The 24,258-nt window shown below is 35.3% G+C and overlaps 1 protein-coding gene across 11 annotated transcripts in view; it reads right to left on the reverse strand.

The window, feature by feature from the left end:
• The window catches only part of LOC127880769 (aspartate aminotransferase-like), a 181,692-nt gene that overhangs the window by 89,053 nt on the left and 68,381 nt on the right, over positions 1 to 24,258 (reverse strand). The window lies entirely within an intron of this gene.

Here is a 24,258-nt window from a genome sequence, read left to right on the forward strand (position 1 = left end):
TGAGTGTTTTCATACACACACACCAACCTTTTCAGTAGCCCATGCCATTATTGCCTCCACCTCTATTCCAAAAGACCTTGATCCTCCATGCGGTACGAGTAACCCAAGAGTAACCGGTTCCCCAGTTGCCACGTTTAACATGTACACTATCACACTTAAGGTATTTGTCATAAATTTTCCTGAAAAGTCCGGCGGCATATTTGCTGTAAAATATTCTTTGTTCACCATGTTAATGAGGATTTCCACGATAATCATCATACAATGTTATATACATGTTTAAATGACATCCGAATGACCTAAATATTTATTTAGTAAATCATACAATTGTTGCCAGCTGTTCACTCATTTTAAATATAAAACGCGATTTGATCCGAGTCCTCCACTCTTGAATATTAACATCACCAATGTATTTTGTTTCAACAGTACACGTTTATATCAATTATTATTTACAGTTTATAAAAATCGTATAAATCGTATTTAAAACAAATATGGTAGTATCCGTATTTCAAACATGACCGCAATGGTAAATCACAACCGTCGCGCGTAGGAATCACAATTGTACTGTCCTATTGACACAAACTACAACAAATCTGAGTAACGATCATATTTATATCATTAATATGTTTAGTACTTTAATTGCTTGCAAACATGCAATTAGGTTGTATTGATGCCTTTTTACATTTATCGGAAGAGAAACCGCCTTGTATCCTGATCATTAGCTTTAATTAACGTTTAGATTTCTCTGCTTGTCATCGACGTCATTGACCTTGATGGGTACGTTTTGAGCATGAATATGTTTTCATATGTATAACGGTCAATGCTTCATCACAACTAGACGTAGACGTGTATGCATTAAATGCATGCGATCGGTCCTCACACGGAAGAAATAGGGTTGTCTTTATCCGATTGTCGTTCAGAGTCTTCGAGCACGCAAGACTATTTATGAAACGCCGTTGAATACTGCACTTTCTCCTAAGCAGTTAGTGTTCAGTGTGATTAGCCGTGAAGATCAACCTTTGCCCGATGTATTTCTCTAACACTCATCTTTTGTTTGCTGATTGTGAAGAGACCTAAACATGCATATTCCTATGATTGCCTTTTTGCTTGTACAAGAGTAACACAAGTAGAGCTGAATGTTTACGAAACTAATTGAGTACCTGAAGTTAAACCCACATTATCGCAAAAAGTCAACCTATGTAATTTTCGCATATAAATTGAAAAGACTATTACGAGATTAATATATATGTTTTTGATTATTGAAGCTTTCGACTGTGTTTTTATAGTCTTTGATGCAATGCAAAGTATTTTATTTATAATTCTTTTTTGAAAAGTATCATAGGCAACATCATCATCATGAGTAGCTCATCCAATTGGAAGGACGTCCATTTTTCACACTGTCCATCGACCTTTCCTATTGAAGGCCTCAACCAATGTTGACCCCCCTCTAAACGGCTTGAAAGCCTAGTTTTGCACAGAGAGTCGTGTCTTGTAACGTTTGTTAATTCAAACCAATTTGCGTCGTTTAACTGTCGACAGCACGGATTCTTGAGGACCAACATATAATGCTGCCATGTTCGGGGCGTACTCGTAGGTATTGTAGTTTATGCCGGAGACGCCGAACAGTCTTTGGAGACACGTGTGTTTTAAAGCATGCATCCCCGTGAAACTTTCAGGTCTTGCAGCCGTGACAAACGTTGATTTTGTTTTCCTACACAATTTTTGTTTTGCGCCAGTTTCCATTAGCACTATCTTGACTCTGCTATTGAATTATGCAAATGTTAACGATTTTGCGTGTTCAATTGTGGAACAAAAGCTGGAAGTACCATATACAATGCAATCGTTGGACCTCAAACAATATTGTTATAAAATAAACACACACACACACATATATAGATGTCATTCGAATAAATATTTCAATATGATAGTAGATCAACACTAATCACGGATATTCATAACTGTTTAATCCGTATCTTTGTTGCCATTATTGATAATCTGAAGTGCTTATATTATCTTAACACTTATGGATCTATGAATTTTTCAAAGAAATGTTAATATCGTGTTAGAATCAAAGCATAATTTTTGAAAAAGAACAGAATATAAATGTATGGCACAATTGTATTTAATCATTTTGCGAATTTCTAAAAAATACTTATCCGAATGCCTTGTGGGAACATACAACATTCCCTTCTACGCCGTACCTGTTTACTAAGATATTAAATACTTTATGTGAAGCATTTTATCCATTTAAAAACAAAGGTGACTACAAAGGCCAAACATGCTTACAGTTCGATGAAAAAAAGCTGCGAGTACATCATGATTTGTTTACGTCCTACCATAGGGTGGCGGGTTGGTCGAGTGGTAACACTCTGGCCTGCCATTTCAGAAATGCTTAAAGTGTTTTCCACCCAACTAGAGATGTACTGGTGTGAAACCCAGGTCATTTTTGCGTGTATCGGTGCTATACACTGAGCACGTAAAAGAACCAAGGGATCTATTCTCAAAGAGCTAGGGTATCGCACCCGGATTCCTTGTATCCCAATACTGTCTCTTCTGCTTGCTGTCTCTTCAGCAAAAACCAAAGGACCCGATTGAAAATAAGTGCTTGCACTTTAATGGGTTATCATTCACCGCAAGGTCAAAATAAATACATACAAACACCGAAATAAATATTGGAGAGACGTTCGTTAGGGATATGTAAGTAATGAAAACAAACCAAATACAACAACAATTTGCAAATTAATGGTGACTATAAACGCCACCGATGTACTTCAGTGTCCAATAAAACACTATTTGCATCGATACTAGCCATTAGAAACTATTATGCAAAGCGGTATATTAGAAGTCCTATTAACGCGAAGATCAAAACAGACTGATACGCATAATGATCGAAGACTTTTTTGGAAATTTCGACAAAACTCCGTACTTCAATAAACGCATCCAAAACATCCATCGTTCAACGTAATCCCCGATTGAAGAGCACGATATTGTTGCAGATACACTTTAGATGCAGAGACAAATCACAATACAATATTTGAAGCAATATTTAAAAACATACCTAACCTGAATCAAATTGAAATTTAAGAAAAACGTGGAGATCAACTTTTAAACAGTTTCTCTCTAGCTCATAAATTACCCTTAATGTGTCTGGGGATGAGTGTTCGTAAGTTGTAGAGAGCCGTTATTCAGAATAAACAATGTCTGATGGGTAACATCCCAATTCCCTGAGGATGGCAATTTGAAGCAAACATGACCTTTTCATCCTTCGCTCGAATTAAAACGCTTTGAACATTTGTTTCTCTTTAGTTAATACAAAGGCTGTATTAAACGGGTCATCAAAAAAACAAAACCTTCGAACGTTCCCTGATTTAAAAGTTTATATAACTGTCTGTATTTATATCGTTCGAGTTAAACTTGTATCCGGAAGAGTTTTGTTAGTCTCCTATGTTAAAACGACTGAGGAAAACCCACGAAATAAAAAGAAGACAGGAATGTGTAGTTAAATGATAATGGCTTGTAATACTAATATTATATTTTATTCGAATAATTCTTAAAACTAACTGCGACAATCCACACATTTCTAAAATAAAGAAAAAGGTTCAAAAATAATATTCGGCATCTCAGGGATTGTAGTTTTTATAGACAATTTGTATTGTTATTATGGTATATTTTTTTCCATTGGTCTGTATAATAGAGCAATTCATAAATAATTTCCTAAAATGTGAATATGACATTTAAACGGAATATGTTTTTTTAATAAAAATTTCAATTGATAAATAAACGCCGAAACTTACAGGCATATTAAATCTAGCAAAACATTATTTTCCATGGAAGGGTCATTTGATACCAAGAAAACAATATTACAGGCCGGACACCAAATTTTGCGAAACCTTTCAGCCTTGAAACCAAAGTTCAACGAACGTTCAGAAGTCTTGTATTAGACAGCATACAGTCAAAGCACTGAAAATAATGCCAGGTTTGCTATGGTAAAAACAAAGGGCATTGCGGTACTGCACTTTGGTGCAACCAAACCCCAACTTCGGTCTTCAAAACCGAATACCGATCACAGTACTTCGAAGTAGTGCATACAGACGGTGAAACAAAACGATCTTTGGCTGTGCAAATTACAAATTCCTTTGGTAAATGCCTTCAGAATTCTCTTATTCGTCGTCATCATTATCCTCGTCGTTGCAATGATATTCCAACATACTCATTAACATCATCATTATGATTCTCATCATCAAATTTGCAATTTCTACAAGGTAATCATCATTACAATCGGAAGTAAAAAGAGTAAAATCAGGACTGTGTTCATAACCAGATCAATTATTCAATATTGATGGAAATACTCAATGGTCTTGATATAGACATATCATTATACAGTATGTGTTGTTTCTAAATTATTGCTTTGAAAATTGTGTATCATATGCCGATAAAAGTTATAATATGATGGCGGTTTAAATATTAATAACAGAACTATCTTAATGCAGAAGACTATGGTGATAAAGCCGGTGATAGTAGAATGGTGTTGTTGTTAATGAGGAAAAAATAACATTATGCTTGGGATGTTTTTTTTGTGATGTTACTAATGTTGATGATTATGGCGAGGATGATTGCAATAAGACTAAACAAGGGAAACGGGTTTCATGGGTTATATATCTCCTTAATTGTATTATCAATAACAACGAATATAGAACACATATCATGATGTTTAATATTAAAGTCTGATTGACAGAAAAGGGCGTTAAAATATAACGTACTTAGGAGTTGAACACCATTTATGACTTGATACCAACATGAAATGCAACAGGACCTTCAGTAAATGTATATACCATATAGTACATTTTATTTAATTGAAGTTGTGAGATAAACATTTGCTGCATAAAGAACATACTTAACTTTAAAATCACGATATAAGAGTATGGATAAATGTATGCAAGCCTCAAGATAGTTAACAATTCCGTTCAGTAATAATTCATAATATTAAGATATGCTGTACCACTATAAATAAATTATGAAAATCGATTGAATATTTGTGTATTACGTCTGTCTTGTAACAATGAGCATTTCTCCCAAAAGTTTTGGGCCAAAACATCAACTTAGCTTTTTGTTCATTCATTAAGTTTTTAATTAAAATTATAATTGAAACTGTGGAAACTGTAAAATAACTAGTAGTGGCAGTCGTGCCCATTTATGTATTACATGAGCAGCAAATTAACGGTTAAAGTAATGGAGATGACAGTCGTGGTATAGGGTCATATATATATAAAAGGAATGTGTAATTTCAGTTAATCCATTTTTTGCATACAACATATATTTTTGATTAAGTTAAGAATATATTGTTATATGAGTTTTAAAGACTCCAGATAAACTCTTGATATTCGTTAATATATGCACGTAAACTTTACTATATATATATATATATATATATATATATATATATATATATATATATATATATATATATATATATATATATATATATAACGATGAATCTTAAAACATCAAACAATATTTGAAACACACGTTGTGTCATCATACCTGAAACTCCGGACGTTTATCATTTGTTGTTTCTATGATAAGTACCCATTATATAAATTAATACTATCAAAATAAAATGATACCTGTTGATACGAATATGATGAGACGATAATTACTTCGGTCGTTAATTGTGTAAATGTAACCCTCAACATGAAGGGAAAATGGACACTTACAAGTAAAATCAAGTGTTCTTTAAATATTTATATGATATGATCGCGAACGCTTATCAACAATATGCGCCAAACTAAAAACATATTTACAAATATAAAGTGCTAACCCGAATATAACGCAACAACTTATAGCTTCTGAAGATGTTTATAATAATGTGAACACAGCTTAAGTTGAATTATGTTTATGTAAAACTCCCGAATAAATTGTACCGACATAACATTTTAGACAATACAACTATTTCATATTGCAATCAAATCGACCGTTACAATCGTTCGCAGTAATCTTAATTGTGTTAGGAAATTATTAATATTATACATGTACATTTAACATTTAAACATGACGCTGAGAACCTGTTGCGAACCGACATTATTTTGTTCCAGTACATGGTATTAGTATGTGTTTGTAGTTTTTAGAATATAATTGTTTATTTTGACTTATATGTAATATAATATTTAGCTCGTCGTCATAAACAATCATATAGAACAACATGCCTTTGAAGATAATCTGTAGCATAGAACATGATTTCGAAGATAAATACCTTTAAATAGACGTAAACACATGTTTTCGTTAGAAAATGTGCATATAGTATGCAATATAAGAATATAATATGCATAATTCAAATAAAACGATAGTTCATTTTGAGGTTTTAAAACATAGTCTAAAGATAAACAGAATATATCATATTTAAAAAACACTTTGTATGGTATTCATTATAATTCAATTTTATTTTTACCAAGAAAAGCAACAATCATTACTTCGATTGGGTTAATGCTAATGTCAAACCGGTATTCAAATCAGGGGACGTACACCTCGCCGAAAACTACAGGCCAGTATCATTAACATCCGTACTGTGCAAAAATCTTGAACATATCATTTGTAAGCACTTACTGAACCATCTCGAGAGAAATAATATCCTTACAAATCTAAATCATGGATTTCGATCAGGCTTTTCGTGCGAAACTCAACTACTAGTTACTATGAATGACTTATTATCTTTCTACGATGAAGGCATACAAACAGACGTCATTATACAAGATTTTTCCAAGGCTTTTGATACCGTGCCACACGACGAACTTTTATATAAGCTGGAATGCTTTGGCATAACTGGAACAATCCATACATGGCTCAAAACTTTTCTCACAAAACGATTTATGCAAGTTGTAGTAGACGGCGAAGTCTCCCAGAAGTCCACAGTGGACTCCGGCGTCCCTCAAGGCACGGTACTCGGACCCCTTATGTTTCTATGTCACATTAACGACCTGCCACTTTCAGTCAAATCACAAGTGCGCCTTTTTGCGGACGATTGCCTGTTATACCGGAAAATAAAAACTCAGAAAGACTTTGATATCCTTCAGAATGACTTGAAAGAACTTGAAAAATGGGCTGATAAATGGGGCATGCGTTTTAACGCGAAGAAATGTTACGTAATGTCAATTAAGAACAAGACTCCACACTTTTATTCCCTATGTGACCATATTCTCAAACAAGTGCCCGATAATCCATACTTGGGACTAACCCTTTCTGAAGATCTAACTTGGTCAACTCACATAAGTAAATTGACAAAGAAAGCAAACTCGACAATGGCTCTTCTACGCAGAAATTAAAAGAACTGCCCTATAGATTGTAGGAAAACAGCGTACCTAGCGCTAGTGAGATCCTGTCTGGACTACGGCTCTTCAATTTGGGATCCTTACTTAATTCGTGACATTGACAAAATTGAACAAGTGCAAAAACAAGCTGCCCGTTTCATAACGGGAGACTACAAATCAAGAACGGCAGGCAGCGTTACCAACATGTTAAAACATCTAGAATTACCACCTCTAGAAGAACGGCGTAAAATCAACCGTCTAGTGATGCTCTACAAAGTGGCCGAGGGGCTGGTGCCAGCTATACCAGCATCCGATTACTTGAAACCAGCAAGGGTCAAAAGGCAAATTAAGGCGAAACAATATAGTGACTGTGTTACATCCAATATAATAGATAAACAAGTAATAAATAATGACAGAGGCTTTGTAGTGAAAAACTCAAATAGTAGTCAATTTAAAAACTCATTCTTTGTGAAAACCGTGTTAGAGTGGAACCACCTGGACAGTAGAGTGGTCCACGCAGAGACAGTTGAGGGCTTTAAAGCTGCCCTCCATTTTGACTAGGCGCACTCCCCGGTGTACTACGCCGTAACTGGCCCTTCACCGTATTAAGCAGAAGCAGAAGCAGAAGCAGAAGAATCATTAGTAAAATAGCTTTCCGCATCTTTCATGGTTGCAACGGTCATAATTCTGCAAACATTCATCATTCGTAAATCGTCATCAACATATTTAAATGACCTTGAAACGGCATAATAAATGTACAACAAAATGATAACTAGTTACCCAACTTGAAACATTCCATCAGCATTCTTGCCGTGGAAGGTGTTGGTTCTTCAACTATTTTATCAATAAGTCCGCACTCGTTAAAACATCAGAAAATTGGTGTACAAGTGTTTGAGACATATGTTACTTAGGCTTAGCATCGATTTAATAAATTATGTAGTGAAAACTTTATTGTGTAATCACGAAATTTAGATTTGACGGTCTAATTATGAGTTATAATCTTAACGTCTTAATAATTTCGTATTCTTGATTTCCTCGATTGTCGGTCGCAATAGATTCATGCATTGCATGCGGCGTCGATTCCCTGAAACGACATGTACAGTGACGCACATTTATTTGTAAATTTACAATTAATCAGGACTATGATTTATATTCAAGATACAGCGTATGGAATAAGAACGCAACATAGATTTAGGGATACTAATTTTGCTCGATTGATATTTACCTGAAGCGCATTTCTGAATTCGCTTTTGTCTCTCCTACACATGCAATAAAATATACGATCATGTTAATGGTTAATGTCCTTTTAAAAACCAATTAAATAATACAATAATATCATGATTGGCTTAGTTATACGTGTACGAGCCCTATGCCGTTTTACAAAAATATAAAAGTCTTTAACATTATTGACTTGTTAGATTGATTAATGAATGATCGTTCTGGATCGTTAATGGATAATCTTGTTTTTATAGAGTGACAAATATAAACATCGGAGTGCTTATTACCTTCGTTCTTCTCCCTTATATCCACGTTTTCTAATGCTTTAACAGTTGAGGTATGAACACTTTGAAGGTGTTCATTATCGTGTGATTTTGAGAATAAGTTACTCGTTGAATTCTGTCCGCAGGATGTGGTGGTCTTGACGAATGGGCATCATCACTTCTTGATAAATACTCTGACCTAAATAGAATTATCACCACATCGAACGTCACGAATACTCTGTCCTAACGATCGTTAATAATAATATTCACGATACATAAACCAAAGGCCAGGATATATTGGTGTGCAATTGCCCATGGGCAGTACGTTTGCGTGTTGGAAGCCCTCATAAATGTCCAATCTAAACGTGCATTCGTTTTCACTGTATAGTTATCGTGCATAATGTCATCTCGGTCACGTAAAATAACATCGCAATGTCCATCAGGAATCTTTACACAACTTTATTACCGGTTTTGTAGCTATTTAAAGCAGTGTTTACTCAGTCTTAACGAAAATATTTCAAGAGTTGATTATCTTATACAAGGTCAATATAAAATTTCTACTTCCTATGCCCAAAACATTTGCATTGGATATTTATCAATATTGGTTTATGTCATACTGACTTTCGACGCACTGTGTGCATTAAGACATGTAACAGTTCTTGTTTGTAATAGTTTATTTCTATTTTTTCTAACTGATTATACACATCAATGAGTAGCGTTTGCAGCGCAAAACGATATATTTTGTTATGGATTGTTTTACTATTTTAAATAGTAGAAACACTGAGACCACTATCAAGAAGTTAATATTAAAACGCAGTGACCAATATACCTGTTTGAATGGCCGATCGTTGTTTGGGTTAACCTTTCTAGAAGTCGAAGTTTAGAATACTTGTTTCCATCACCCTTGTTTATGTGTGTGTACAAGTTCTTTTTTGCACCAATTTTTAAGTTTGCCAACTAAAGACAGTTCATGTCTTAAAAAAAGCCAAAACGAGTGTACCCGTGGGTTTGTGGTCACCTTTTTAATAGCAAATGAAACACACCAATAATGTTAACAAAATGTTTGTAAACAAATACTGACTATTACTAATGTTATTGGGCAAATCTTTCAGTGACGACGGTTTCGGAAGCAACTTAAAATTAAATGGCCAAAAGGGTTTTCTATTCATAAAAGTTTATAATCATTTTGACAGTTGAACAGTTTGAATTATAATTCAACTATGTGTTATACTATTATGCTAACAGTAAGAAGTCCGGTTTGAGAACTTTTATTACACATATATTTTTTGGAAATTTTACTATAGACAGATATATAAGATTTTAGTTATCGCTGTGCTTTTTTCAATATGACAACTTGTGTTTTTCTAATTGTCTACTGTGATTAGGTCTAAAAAAATATGTTTCCACTTTCCAGACCCACTCTTTTGTTTTTGTACCGACATGCACTTTTTGTGTGTGTATTTTTAGGTGAAGTTTTCAAAAAAAATTACTTCACTAGCTGTCGAGCATATTCGAATAATTAAAAAAAACATAACTGAAAAAACAAATGTTTAATAGGGAGTAAAAAGATGCTGCATTTGATTTCATTTCCTTTTATTTTAGCCAAAATAGGGACCCTTATTGTTATGCAAAGTTAGTTGCAACATATTACTTTTTCTTTATGACCTAAGCGGTCTTACGCCCACGTGTTATTATTCCGAAATATCGGGACCCATATTGTTTGTGGATTTACCGTTAAAATCGTTACAGCAACGCTTTTACTTACTTTCATTATCTGTTCATTTCAGGTTGCTATAGAAACCAGTCGCTCGGCAACCGCATAACCCGAAACATCGTATACAAACACTTGGTCACGTGCCTCAAAGGTCGTCAGAATAGCTCCATCATAGGGATGCTGGTCAGTTGAAAAAGTGTTGATGTATTTCGTCATAGTGCACCCGTTTCTTTTCGTAACAGAACGCGGAGACCGTACACATGACTTTGAACCGTAAACACGGCATCATGACAGCGATGGGTTCTGCATACCGTGCATTTGCTTTCTTAATTTCCGTAAAAGATGGAGGTTAATTTTTTATAATTTCAAGCTAATTATGTTTGCTAATTGAATGATGATTGTTTGATGTTTCATTGTTTGTTGTGTAGGCGATTCGAAACATTTGTGTTCCGAAAAAATGGTCTTTTGCTAAGGGGAGTGCAAAATAAGTACCCAGAGGAAGCTCGCATACCAAATATACGTACATAAGAAAGTGGGTGAGAGCTTTTTTCACTATGTTAGGAACATGTTCGAACTATAACGCTTAAATTAGATTGAGTTAAAGACCCCCGGATGTAATGGTAAAGTATACATACTCAAGGTGATTTCTTTTTATGTCAGGGTTAGCTCTGTTTGTGCCTGGATGCCGTACCGTCGACGGAAGGGGCGGCGGTTCCGGGAGGCAACTGCCGCACTACCTGTCCCGGGGAGCCGCCGGGCGCTTCAGTGGCCGTCATGTCCCAGTGCGGGAATTCAAACCCTCAAATCAACACTGTTTCCGTCTATCTGCGAGGTGAGGACAATTACGCTCAGTCTCTATTTCAGTATTGTTCATGCCCTAATTGTTTAAGCATCAATATTGTAAACGAATTAATGTTATCTGGTTTGGCTCGATTGAATGCTTTTCAGATATGTTGTCGTTTTGATTGTTTGCTGTTAGAGTAACAGCGTCGCAACCACGCTGAGGCACGACACTGTCTCATGCTAATGTTGTCAACAATGTCACAAAGCCAACGAGGCAATAAGAGGTAGTGTTTGTTAAAACCAACCACAATCACCCCATAAATGGTATTTAGGGGGGGATTACTTTGAAGAGACAGTGGGATGGCATGTCGTCGCTTGATTGCCCTAGTGCTTTAACTACTATTTTCATGTTTTGGTGAAAAACGCATTAAAGGTTTAACTTTTATTTTCTCACTTATTTATGCGCGTATGTAGACAACAACATACCGGAGTGTTTATCAGCAAACGAAGAATATGAATATAATTTAATATTTACTTTAGAAAATTATATTTCAATGTTATTTGCAATTTTATGTAATTTTGTGTAAACTCTGGCAATGATTGTATTGATATGCTAATCTGAGCGTGAATTCTACTTTGGTCTAAGTCCCAGAAATGGTGCAGTACAGCATTCACCCGTTTGTAAAAATGTGAGAGCGGAATGGAATCAAAAAACTTCTTCTGTGGCGTCTTAATCTTGAATCCGATTACGTCATATTAAAGATCTCGTTCTCACGAACACAGCGATATAAAATCTCATTTAAAAAAATGGAGATAGAGCACTATTACAATAAAGCGACGATGTCTCCAGTTCTCTTTGACTACATTAGCTTGAATTCCCCACAAGCTACGCTACTAATTGACTACATGCATTTCAATAACTGTTTATGCATATGCTTCTGGTTACACATAGAATTGTAGAGCACTTATAGATGTACACTTTATAATAATTACGGAATAAAATATAAATAACAAATAAAGACAGACTTGTTGAAACAAACTTTTCAGTGTTGTCGTTCTGGCAAACGATAAAACAAGCCATGTTAACATGTAATTATATGTTAGTTATTCTATATTTATATGCTTTCATACATATATGTGATATTGCCCGCACGTGAATCCCATGTCTTATATGAATATAAATCATTTCTTTCGTTTCGTTTTCGTTGAGCACATTGGTTGACTGATCCACGAATAAAACACAAACACATTGAACAATGACCGACGCATAGTCATATATTTTTCAAAATCAGAAAGCCACGAACAAGTCATTAAAAACCGATACTTCAAGCCGACGACGAATATAAATTAGCCGTGTTCTGTGAAAAAATGTTTTAACGCATTTGCGTATGTCGTCCCAGATTAGCACGCGTATTCCGCACCGACTAATCAGGGACGACAATGTTTCACCTAAAGTGGATTATTTTTGATAAAACGAGACTTTCTTTAAACGAAAACTATCATAAAAGCGATGAGTGTCGTCACTGAAAAGCCTTTGCGGACTGCACAGGCAAATCTGGAACGGCACTTGATGCACATGCATTAAACCCCCTTTTTACAGGGTGAGGCTTAAATCATATTAGAGTATCATTAATTTGTAATACACACATATTCCCAACTGCAGTTGACCCAAAGGAAATCCGACTGGATCGCAACCAGCCTAACAAGGGGGAATGTGTGGCCTACAAATCTATTACTGACAACTGGGTGCCACGGGACTGTACTTTACCTAGTCCTTTTGCCTGCCTGTCAAGTAAGTAACTTCGTATGAAATAGTCACCGCAATTTTAATGAGTAATTGCGTTTAACGTATTAACATTACCGGGAGGTTTTTGTTCCACATGAAACCATAGATTTGAGAACAGCCTATACATGTGATGCAAGGTGGGCATTAGTTTGTTTTCTTTGTTATATATGTTTTGTTTTGTAAGAAGTAATAATACAAAGAAACAGCGGAAAATCTGACATCTTTTTTTCACCTTTTTTGTATGTTTTTTTTGTTTACCGTAATTGCGTACACAGTAGTCATTCCTTTAGTTGCTTGCACAAAAAAGACGCGTTATAAATTTAAATTCATAACTTTACATTATAAATTGTACATTTATGAAGTTTGGCTTTCTTCCTCATCAAATCCTAACCCCACTCATGCTGTATATGCTTATTTAAACCATCAGCCTACATGAGCCTAAATTCAAACGTCAAAAAACTATCCATAATCCTCTAAAATCCTTTTTTTTTTTACTGTTTTTATATAATTAACAACACAAAACTGTCTTTAAATAATTCCACCAATAATTAGTTCCGTTTTTCTTACAGCGCAGTACCAAAGTCGGTTCCCGATGTGCGCCCTGGGGAGCAACAATCCGAACACGTGGTTTGGCGCGCGCACCTTGTGCGAGACATACGGTTACCTAGCGACGGTCAACCGGACGACAAGCGCCATCTTCAAAGACAACGTCGTGATGAACGATCCCCATTTCTGGACGGGCATGTTCCGAAAGGAAGCAATCGTTTGGGACTATGGTAAGGGAATATAATAAACTGTACAAATTGATAGTACCTATTGCCTTTCCAAAGTTCAATAGAATAGTATCTATCAAAGATGTAATATTCACACTTTTCTATTTTTTAGCTTAACATACATATTGTCTATTGGAAACAAAAAACGTGCTTTCAGTGTTTAAAACATGACATTCGCAAAACATTGCAGAACTGAAATCAAATAATGGTATTTATTCAGTACATTTGATTAAATATCCAGACGAGAATCTTCGTCACTTGGAACGCTCCGACAGATGTTTCGTCCTTGCTAGGAGACCAGATGGCGCGTGGGACTGGATGATGGACTGTTGTAAACGACCACTCAGATTCGCCTGCGTTCAGGGTAGGTTTCGTGAATCGATATGACGAAAGTGTAACGCTATTCCTGCTAATACTTTCTTAAGGAAGGCATACTTAGGGGTGGTATCTTACAAAGCAGGTATAAACCAGAAACATTTATTTGTTATCAATAAACATGTATACATACATTTATAAACAATAAACTCATTAGCACGCATTTGTGAAGTGGAATTTTATAAAAAGGTCGACAAAACTAGCCCTGTGTATATTGCCGTCTTAACATTGTGTCATTATTATAAATAGAAAATACTGCATTTTTGTTTTATATAAAAAAGTAAACTACCATTTTTATATAAAATATTCTTAATTGTGTTGCAACTATTTTATTTTTAACATGTCAAGAAATGTATAAGGTCCGCCGTGGTTTTGTTTCATTATCAATTTCCTTATAAGCATAACAATTTACTCGCAATTTAAACTTAGTTTGATTTCGTAGAAGTGCAAGTTGATATTTAATAAAACTGCACTAAAACAATTTCGTTAAATTTGGGACGATCATGTTCGCACTTATTATCACTAAACTGTTCAACAATTTAATTAAAAACTAACTTATTTGACTTTAAATTTTTCCCCTTTAATCAGTAACCGCTGTGATTATTCCAGACACGAAAACAACAACAACAATACAGCCTCCAGCCACCACGGTAACCATGCCCCCTCGACCAACAGCGCCACCAGTGATCACAACAACAACTAGACCAACGACAACGCCGCGACTTCCGGTGACGCACACATCAGCAATCAAGTCCAGAAGACACCGCAACCGTGAATCCTAGTGCACATCAGATCAATGTCACTTCCGGAGGAAGATCAAGCATGGGGCACGGTTTTCTAACATATATTTGTATGAACTTAGGCGCGATCCTCGGTACAGCGATGTTCATCATTTAATACAAATGTTGCGGATGTTTGTATATACTGTAATTTATGGTGCTTTATTCATTTACATGTGTTCATTGTTGGTTGCCGAAGAATATCGATGATTATTGCGGTATATTTTCATAAGTAAGATTTAAAAGCAAAAAGTATTCATTTTTTACTCAGAAACATAACTTTTATAAATATACACAGTTTACAATGCGACATTTTAAGCTATCGTGAGAAAATAAGTAGAAGTAGTAAAATCGTTATGACTTTAATGTTTCAGGATTTCTATTGAAGCCGATGTGTTTAGGCTTGTGTTCAAATCAAAATGAATGCATATCATATAAGAAAAAAAGTTTTGGAAATATAAAATATATTTTTTTTAATTTCATCAATATTACATTGGTAGAGGATATCTGCCTGAAAATTTGGAATATGCAGGGTTTTGATAAATGTCATAATTAAACTAGCAGTACCGCCGATATCTTTATGTAATTAGTAAACTGGGTTAGTAAATGAGACGCGTTCTGAGAAAACTGGGCTTAATGCATGTGCGTAAAGTGCCGTCCCAGATTAGTCTGTGCACTTGATTAGCTTATGCGGACTGCACAGGCTTATCTGGGACGACACTTTACGCACATGCTTTATGTCCAGTTTTCTCAGAACAAGACTCAAAAGATAACTCTCTTGATACTGAAACATCGAATACGATAATTTATGCAAACTTGTTAATTTGTTGAACGCTCCATTAAAACTCTTTTAAAATTGCAAATTTTATTATTTGAGTTGTATGAGTTCTTCAAAAGTTCAATAATGATACGTCCTCACTATAGGCTTATACTGTTACATGATTTTTTAGCGTGACACGCAGCAGAACACTGCAAATCAAATCTAACAGTAGGTAAAATATCCATGCAGGACAACGTAATATTGCAGACACCGAGTCTATAATAATATATGTGTTTTGTATTGTTCATGGTCTTATTAATTTCCTTCATTATATAAAAAATAGAACCTAGGAAAGTACTACTGTAAGATTTGCTAGCCGTTGAATACCGATTTAGTTTAAAGTGGTTTATATAAAAATGCCAGATATTTTCCCCCCACCCACCAAAAAAAATCCACAAACATCAACACAAGCACACGTGCATTAATTACTGTTTACAAAACGATCAATATCTTCGTAAATAGTCTTTGTAGCATAAGGCTTTTTCAAATAAACCAAATTCGCCCAATGACTCGTCTCATGGTAGTTAACAATTCCACATTAAAACATCGGAGGCTTGTATAAAAAAGTATATATATATGTATATTTTATGACCAAAACATTAAATGCAATTGTATTAAAACTATTTATTGCTATATTTTGAAATCAAATACAATTAAAACGCGACTTTAGTTGTTTCATGAAGTGCTGATGACTATCACATTTTCAATTAATTTGAATTAAGGTTTAATGTATGTTCGGTCAATAGAAGCTCTGCATGTGTCACGTCAGAATAGCACACTGCTACTGTATTGATAAATATAAGTTATGTTCGTTTCACGGCAGAATAGCATATGAAAACAGTATTGTGCGTTCGGTCAATGGAAGCTTATGACATATTGTAAGTACTCAACTCTTGTATTGTTACTTTATATACACCCAGTAACAATAATATTATAACAAATACACATGTTAAACACAATGACCTTATACAATTCACGTTTGTTTAAATAAACTATTTTGCCAAATATCCAATAAGGAAAGTTTAACTTACAGTGTACATGAATGATGCATTGACGATTAAAATACAAACGTTTAAAACTCCAGAAACTAAATAAAGTTTTATAAAATTTAAAAATTAAGTGCGTAATTAATACAAATATCGCTTGAAATGAACACCAACAATACAGTAATTGTACTTAACACGATAAACCATTTACGATGAAACGTGTAAACAATTTTAATTCAATAGTCCAGATTTTTTTAAAGTATACATCTTTCAGATGTAACAAATGTATTCCGTGTATATATTATGACTTACGCGACTGAGTAAGTGTAAGAGTTATTTTATAGTATTCAAAACCTACACAATTAAAATGATTCCCATGTAGGACTTAATCGACTTACACAAATGAATTGGTTAGAATTAAATATGTTATGTAGATCTATATAATTTCATACAAGCAATTACAAACTATATCTGTACACTTATATTTATGTATAGAGAATCAGGCATCAGGCTGTTCACATTCTATAAATCATCAGAACAATGTATTAACATATTCGAAATGACGACGTTCGTGAAATTTACAAAAATACATTACGTACAGTCACATTTGAGCATTACAAAAAACAAAGCACTGATCATAACGAGAACGAGGACATAAACATACATTTCCCTTCATAGATGTAAATACTTCAAAAAAGAAAAAAAAACATTCATGTGCGAAAAGACATTTTCAAATGCAGCTATACCATTGTGTGCATGCGTTGCTATAAATTTGAAACTTGTTCATTTCATTGAATTGTATACATATAATAACAGTTAAATTCATGTGCGAAAAAATATTGAATACGGTATTAACATTAAATGTACATAATTATATACACCATTTTTACAATTTGTTTGATGGTTATTTTCAATAAACAACAACGTGTAACAATCAGGCTATACACACCTTTGTATTTACAGATAAAATATATTTTGGCAATTCGAAAATCATTTAAATTTGCAAGAAACCATTAAAAAAAGTTAAACCGACTTCATAACTACACAATTATATTGTTAAAATATATCATTAGCTTCGAGTCATTTTCGAAGTAGCTTAACACTCTTTTAACACTCACTTGTGAAATAAATATAGAGAATTATGTCAGTTTAATAAATCATTTTGTTGCTAGCATCATAGTTGTTTCGCAATACAGATTTGTTTCTGAAATATATGAAAACTAATACGACACAATCTCAATAGTTTTCTGAAAAGCTTTAGAATACTAACGCAATTAAGACAAGGGGTGAACAATGAAAGCACTTGAAAATGCATGGGTTTAAGAACTACACCTTGGGTAATCGGGAACAAAAAATTGAAAGACACAATCCATGGTTTCGAATCCACATAGTCTCCCTCCCTTCGGAGAAATGGTTTGTCATCATCGCCAAAGCCATCATCATCAGTGGCATAAAGCGTAACAACATCAACACACAGTTTTACTACAACTTAAATCTAGTGAACACCAACTGATTTCAAATCACAATATTTTGGCTTGATTATCGTATATACATCTTCATTCTTTTCCACACGGGACAACTGTTTGCATTTTGATATATTCTTTAGAAAATGGTGTAGTGATCACAATGGTTAGTGCAATGATTTATAAATTATTTCCATATAGGTGAGAATGTTTGGCAGTTTCATCGTAATACTTAACAAACATATCCGCAACGTTTGCAAGCGGACGAGAAGAGGCAGTTTCTGTGGCAGCTTTTCTGTATGCTCTATTTTCGTTTTGATAAGAATGGTGATATAAATTGCGGTTGATATTTTTTCAACCCCGGACGATCTTGAAATGCCTCCGACTCAACATTTGACATGCCTCAGCCCGCATTTTTTTCACCCATCTTCGGCCTCGGTATCACGACGTTTGCACTCAAATACAAGTGCAGTACATGAACTAAAGTTTTAAATTGCAACAGCACTGGGCAACTAATTGATGATTCTGATGAACAAGATCTTTCTTCTCAATTCATCAAATAAAAAGTCGTACGTAATGTGTACTGTGTCTCGTTTTATAAAGGCCAATTCATTATTTTAATAAGTCAGAAGTTGCATGCTTGTTATATGCTTAGCTCGCAATATTTTAACCCGCTCTGTATTGAATTTTAAGACGCTCGTTTCAACGTTTGATATGTAACATGCCAGCATTTCTAACTGTAAATCATACAAGTATACCGATAATTTAATAACTCAACCATCATTTACCTTTGATTTAGTTATTGGATTATTAACATTGCATTACGTATGCGTCTTACAAGTATCTTTGCTGGATATCACAATGCATTTACTCACACCCAATAGCACATGGTGTTGCATTGGAGAAAGTCTGATCAAGACAAGTTATTATCATTTCACTCAACACGTGCTTTCTGGTAAAGTCATAATTGTAGTTTGTGGTAAATCATGATGAAGTCTTCTCAAATAAATTCCCATTAAAAAGTCCGTTTCAGAATTATCAAATTGATTCGCCTAATGGTTTTCAAAGAATAATGATAATCATCTATAACACTGAGTCATCCTATTCAGCACGAAACACATTCAGACTCCCATTGCTTGTATCCCGCAATAGTCCAAACAGCTCCATATTGCCATTTTTCATTAATATCTCGATATTGGACATGTCATAAGACAATATTTCAGATCGCAAGTCAGATACATGAATATGTGAATCGCCACTATGTTTTTCTTTACCTGACTGCAATACAACACCCCATATATATAACGTGACAGGATAATACAATGAAAAGAGCGTGATTAACAAGCCGCACAGCCGCTTAGATGAACATTGGACATGTCATAAGACAGTATTTCAGATCGCAAATCAGATAAATGAATATGTGAATCACCACTATGTTATTCTTTACCTGACTGCAATACAACACCCCACATATATAACGTGACAGGATAATACAACGAAAAGAGCGTGATTAACAAGCCGCACAGCCGCTCAGATGAACATTTGACTTCTAATTCATTCAGACTAATACGTTGCAATGATGAGGGCAGCTTGAGATCACATCGACACGTATTGGTCCCCGATAAATAAAACTTTGTAAGCTCGTTGAGCGTTTAAAGAATCGCTGATGCTAATGAGGCACAATCGGCGGTTCTCAGGGTCTGAAATCTAACACTTGTATCACGAAGTAGTTGAACAAGTTCCATATTGCCATTTGTAACTAATATCTTGATATTGGACATGTCACTTGACAATATTTTAGATCGTAAGTCAGATATACGCTTATGTGAATCATCTCCAGTAGAATTTTCTCTTGACTGAAAAACAACATTCCGTATCTCACAAGTAACAGGATGATCTAATGAAGAGAGCGTGATCAACAAGCCACACAGCCACTCAGATGAACATTTTACTTTCTGCAGACTAATACACTGTAATGAATCCGGCAAATTGAGTACACATCGACCCTTATATGTACCCCATACATACAGCTTCGTTAGCTGTTTTAGCGTGTGTAGAATTGCTGATACTAATGAAGCACACTCAGCGGTTCTTAGGTCTAGAATCCCTATTCTTGTGTTACTAAGTAATTCAAACAGTTCCATATTGCACTTTTCCACTGATATCTGGATATTGGACATATCACGTGACGGAATTTCAAATCGAAAATCATATACATGTATATGTGAATCATCTGTTGTTCTGTTGACTGCAAAACAACATCCCACATCCTACACCTGACAGGATGATCTAATGAAAAGAGCGTGATCAACAAGCCATACAGCCACTCAGATGAAAGTTCGACTTTCTCTAGACTAACACATTGTAATGAATCCGGAAGATTGAGTTCACATCGACCCATATAGGTTCCCCATAAATACAGTTTCGTTAGCTTATTGAGCTTATGAAGAATTGTTGATGCTAATGAGACACAACCAGCGGTTCTCAGGTCTAGAATTCCTGTACCTGTTTCAGCAAGTAATTCAAAAAGTCCCATATTGCCATTTTCCACTAATATCTTGATATTGGACATGTCACTTGAACATAATTTAGATCGCATGTCATATACAGGTATATGTTACTCATCCAAATTGGATTGTTCTGTTGACTGCAAAACAACATGCCACATCTCACATGTGACAGGATGATCTAATAAAGACAGCGTGATCAACAAGCCATACAACCACTCCGATGAACATTCGACTTTCTGCAGACTAATACATTGTAATGAATCAGGTAGATTGAGTTCACATCGACCCATATAGGTTCCCCATAAATACAGTTCCGTTAGCTTATTGAGCGTGTGAAGAATTGTTGATGCTAATGAGGTACACTCAGCGGTTCTCAGGGATAGAATCCTTGTACTTGTTTCACGAAGTAATTCAAAAAGTTCCATATTGCCATTGTGTACTAATATCTCGATATTGGGCATGTCACATGACAATATTTTAGATCGCAGGTCAGATACATTTGTATTTGAATCATCTTCATTGGATTGTTCTATTGACTGCAAAACAACACCCCACATCTTACACGTGACAGGATGATCTAGTGAAGACAGCGTGATCAACAAGCCATACAACCACTCAGATGAGCATTCGACTTTTTGGAGATTAATACATTGTAATAAATCCGGTAGATTGAGTTCACATCGACCCATATAGGACCCCTATAAATAAAGCTTCGTTAGCTTATTGAGCGTGTGTAGAATTGCAGATGCAAATGAGGCACACTCAGCGGTTCTCAGGTCTAGAATCCTTGTACTTGTTTCACGAAGTAATTCAAAAAGTCCCATATTGCCATTTTCCACTAATATCGTGATATTGGACATATCACTCGAACATAATTTAGATCGCAAGTCATATTCAGATATATGTGAATCATCTTCATTGGATATTTCTGTTGACTTCAAAACAACATTCAACATCTTACACGTGACAGGATGATCTAGTGAAGACAGCGTGATCAACAAGCCATACAACCACTCAGATGAGCATTCTACTTTTTGGAGATTAATACATTGAAATGAATCCGGTAGATTGAGTTCACATCGACCCATATAGGACCCCCATAAATACAGCTTCGCTAGCTTATTGAGCGTGTGTAGAATTGCTGATGCAAATGAGGCACACTCAGCGGTTCTCAGGTCTAGAATCCTTGTACTTGTTTCACGAAGTAATTCAAAAAGTCCCATATTGCTATTTGCCACTAATATCGCGATATTGGACAAATCACTCGAACATAATTTAGATCGCAAGTCATATTCAGGTATATGTGAATCATCTTCATTGGATATTTCTGTTGACTGCAAATCAACATCCAACATCACACACGTGACATAATGATCTAATAAAGACAGCGTGATCAACAAGCCATACAATGACTCCGATGAACATTCGACTTTCTGCAGACTAATACATTGTAATGAATCCGGTAGATTGAGTTCACATCGACCCATATAGGTTCCGCATAAATACAGTTCCGTTAGCTTATTGAGCGTGTGTAGAATTGCTGATGCAAATGAGGCACACTCAACGGTTCTCAGGTCTAGAATTCTTGTTCTTGTTTCACGAAGTAATTCAAAAAGTCCCATATTGCCATTTTCCACTAATATCTTGATATTGGACATGTCACTTGAATATAATTTAGATCGCAAGTCAGATACAGGTATATGTGTCTCATCCAAATTGGATTGTTCTGTTGACTGCAAAACAACATCCCACATCTCACACGTGACAGGATAATCTAGTAAAGACAGCGTGATCAACAAGCCATACAACCACTCCGATGAACATTCGACTTTCTGCAGACTACTACATTGTAATGAATCCGGTAGATTGAGTTCACATCGACCCATATAGGTTCCCCATAAATACAGTTCCGTTAGCTTATTGAGCGTGTGTAGAATTGCTGATGCAAATGAGGCACACTCAGCGGTTCTCAGGTCTAAAATCCTTGTACTTTTTTCACGAAGTAATTCAAAAAGTCCCATATTGCCATTTTCCACTAATATCGCGATATTGGACATATCACTCGAACATAATTTAGATCGCAAGTCATATTCAGGTATATGTGAATCATCTTCATTGGATATTTCTGTTGACTGCAAAACAACATTCAACATCTTACACAAGACAGGATGATCTAGTGAAGACAGCGTGATCAACAAGCCATACAACCACTCAGATGAGCATTCTACTTTCTGCAGACGAATACATTGTATTGAATCCGGTAGATTGAGTTCACATCGACCCATATAGGTTCCGCATAAATACAGTTTCGTTAGCTTATTGAACGTGTGTAGAATTGCTGATGCAAATGAGGCACACTCAGCGGTTCTCAGGTCTAGAATTCTTGTACTTGTTTCACGAAGTAATTCAAAAAGTCCCATATTGCCATTTACCACTTATATCGCGATATTGGACATATCACTCGAACATAATTTAGATCGCAAGTTATATTCAGGTAAATGTGAATCATCTTCATTGGATATTTCTGTTGACTGAAAAACAACATTCAACATCTTACACGTGACAGGATGATCTAGTGAAGACAGCGTGATCAACAAGCCATACAACCACTCCGATGAACATTCGACCTTCTGCAGACTAATAAATTGTAATGAATCCGGCAGATTGAGTTCACATCGACCCATATAGAACCCCCTTAAATACAGCTTCGTTAGCTTATTGAGCGTGTGTAGAATTGTTGATGCTAACGAGACACACTCAGCGGTTCTCAGGTCTAGAATTCCTGAACTTTTTTCACGAAGTAATTCAAAACGTCCCATATTGCCATTTTCCACTAATATCTTGATATTGGACATGTCACTTGAACATAATTTAGATCGCAAGTCAGAGATAGGTATATGTGACGCATCCAAATTGGATTGTTCTGTTGACTGCAAAACAACATCCCACATCTCACATGTGACAGGATGATCTAATAAAGACAGCGTGATCAACAAGCCATACAACCACTCCGATGAACATTCGACTTTCTGCAGACTAATACATTGTAATGAATCCGGTAGATTGAGTTCACATCGACCCATATAGGTTCCCCATAAATACAGTTCCGTTGGCTTATTGAGCGTGTGAAGAATTGTTGATGCTAATGAGGTACACTCAGCGGTTCTCAGGGAAAGAATCCTTGTACTTGTTTCACGAAGTAATTCAAAAAGTTCCATATTGCCATTGTGTACTAATATCTCGATATTGGGCATGTCAAATGACAATATTTTAGATCGCAGGTCAGATACATTTGTATTTGAATCATCTTCATTGGATTGTTCTATTGACTGCAAAACAACGTCCCACATCTAACACGTGACAGGGTGATCTAGTGAAGACAGCGTGATCAACAAGCCATACAACCACTCAGATGAGCATTCGACTATCTGCAGACTAATAAATTGTAATGAATCCGGTAGATTGAGTTCACATCGACCCATATAGGACC

The sequence above is a fragment of the Dreissena polymorpha genome, chromosome 5, assembly GCF_020536995.1.
Source record: "Dreissena polymorpha isolate Duluth1 chromosome 5, UMN_Dpol_1.0, whole genome shotgun sequence".
NCBI classification, from domain to species: domain Eukaryota; kingdom Metazoa; phylum Mollusca; class Bivalvia; order Myida; family Dreissenidae; genus Dreissena; species Dreissena polymorpha.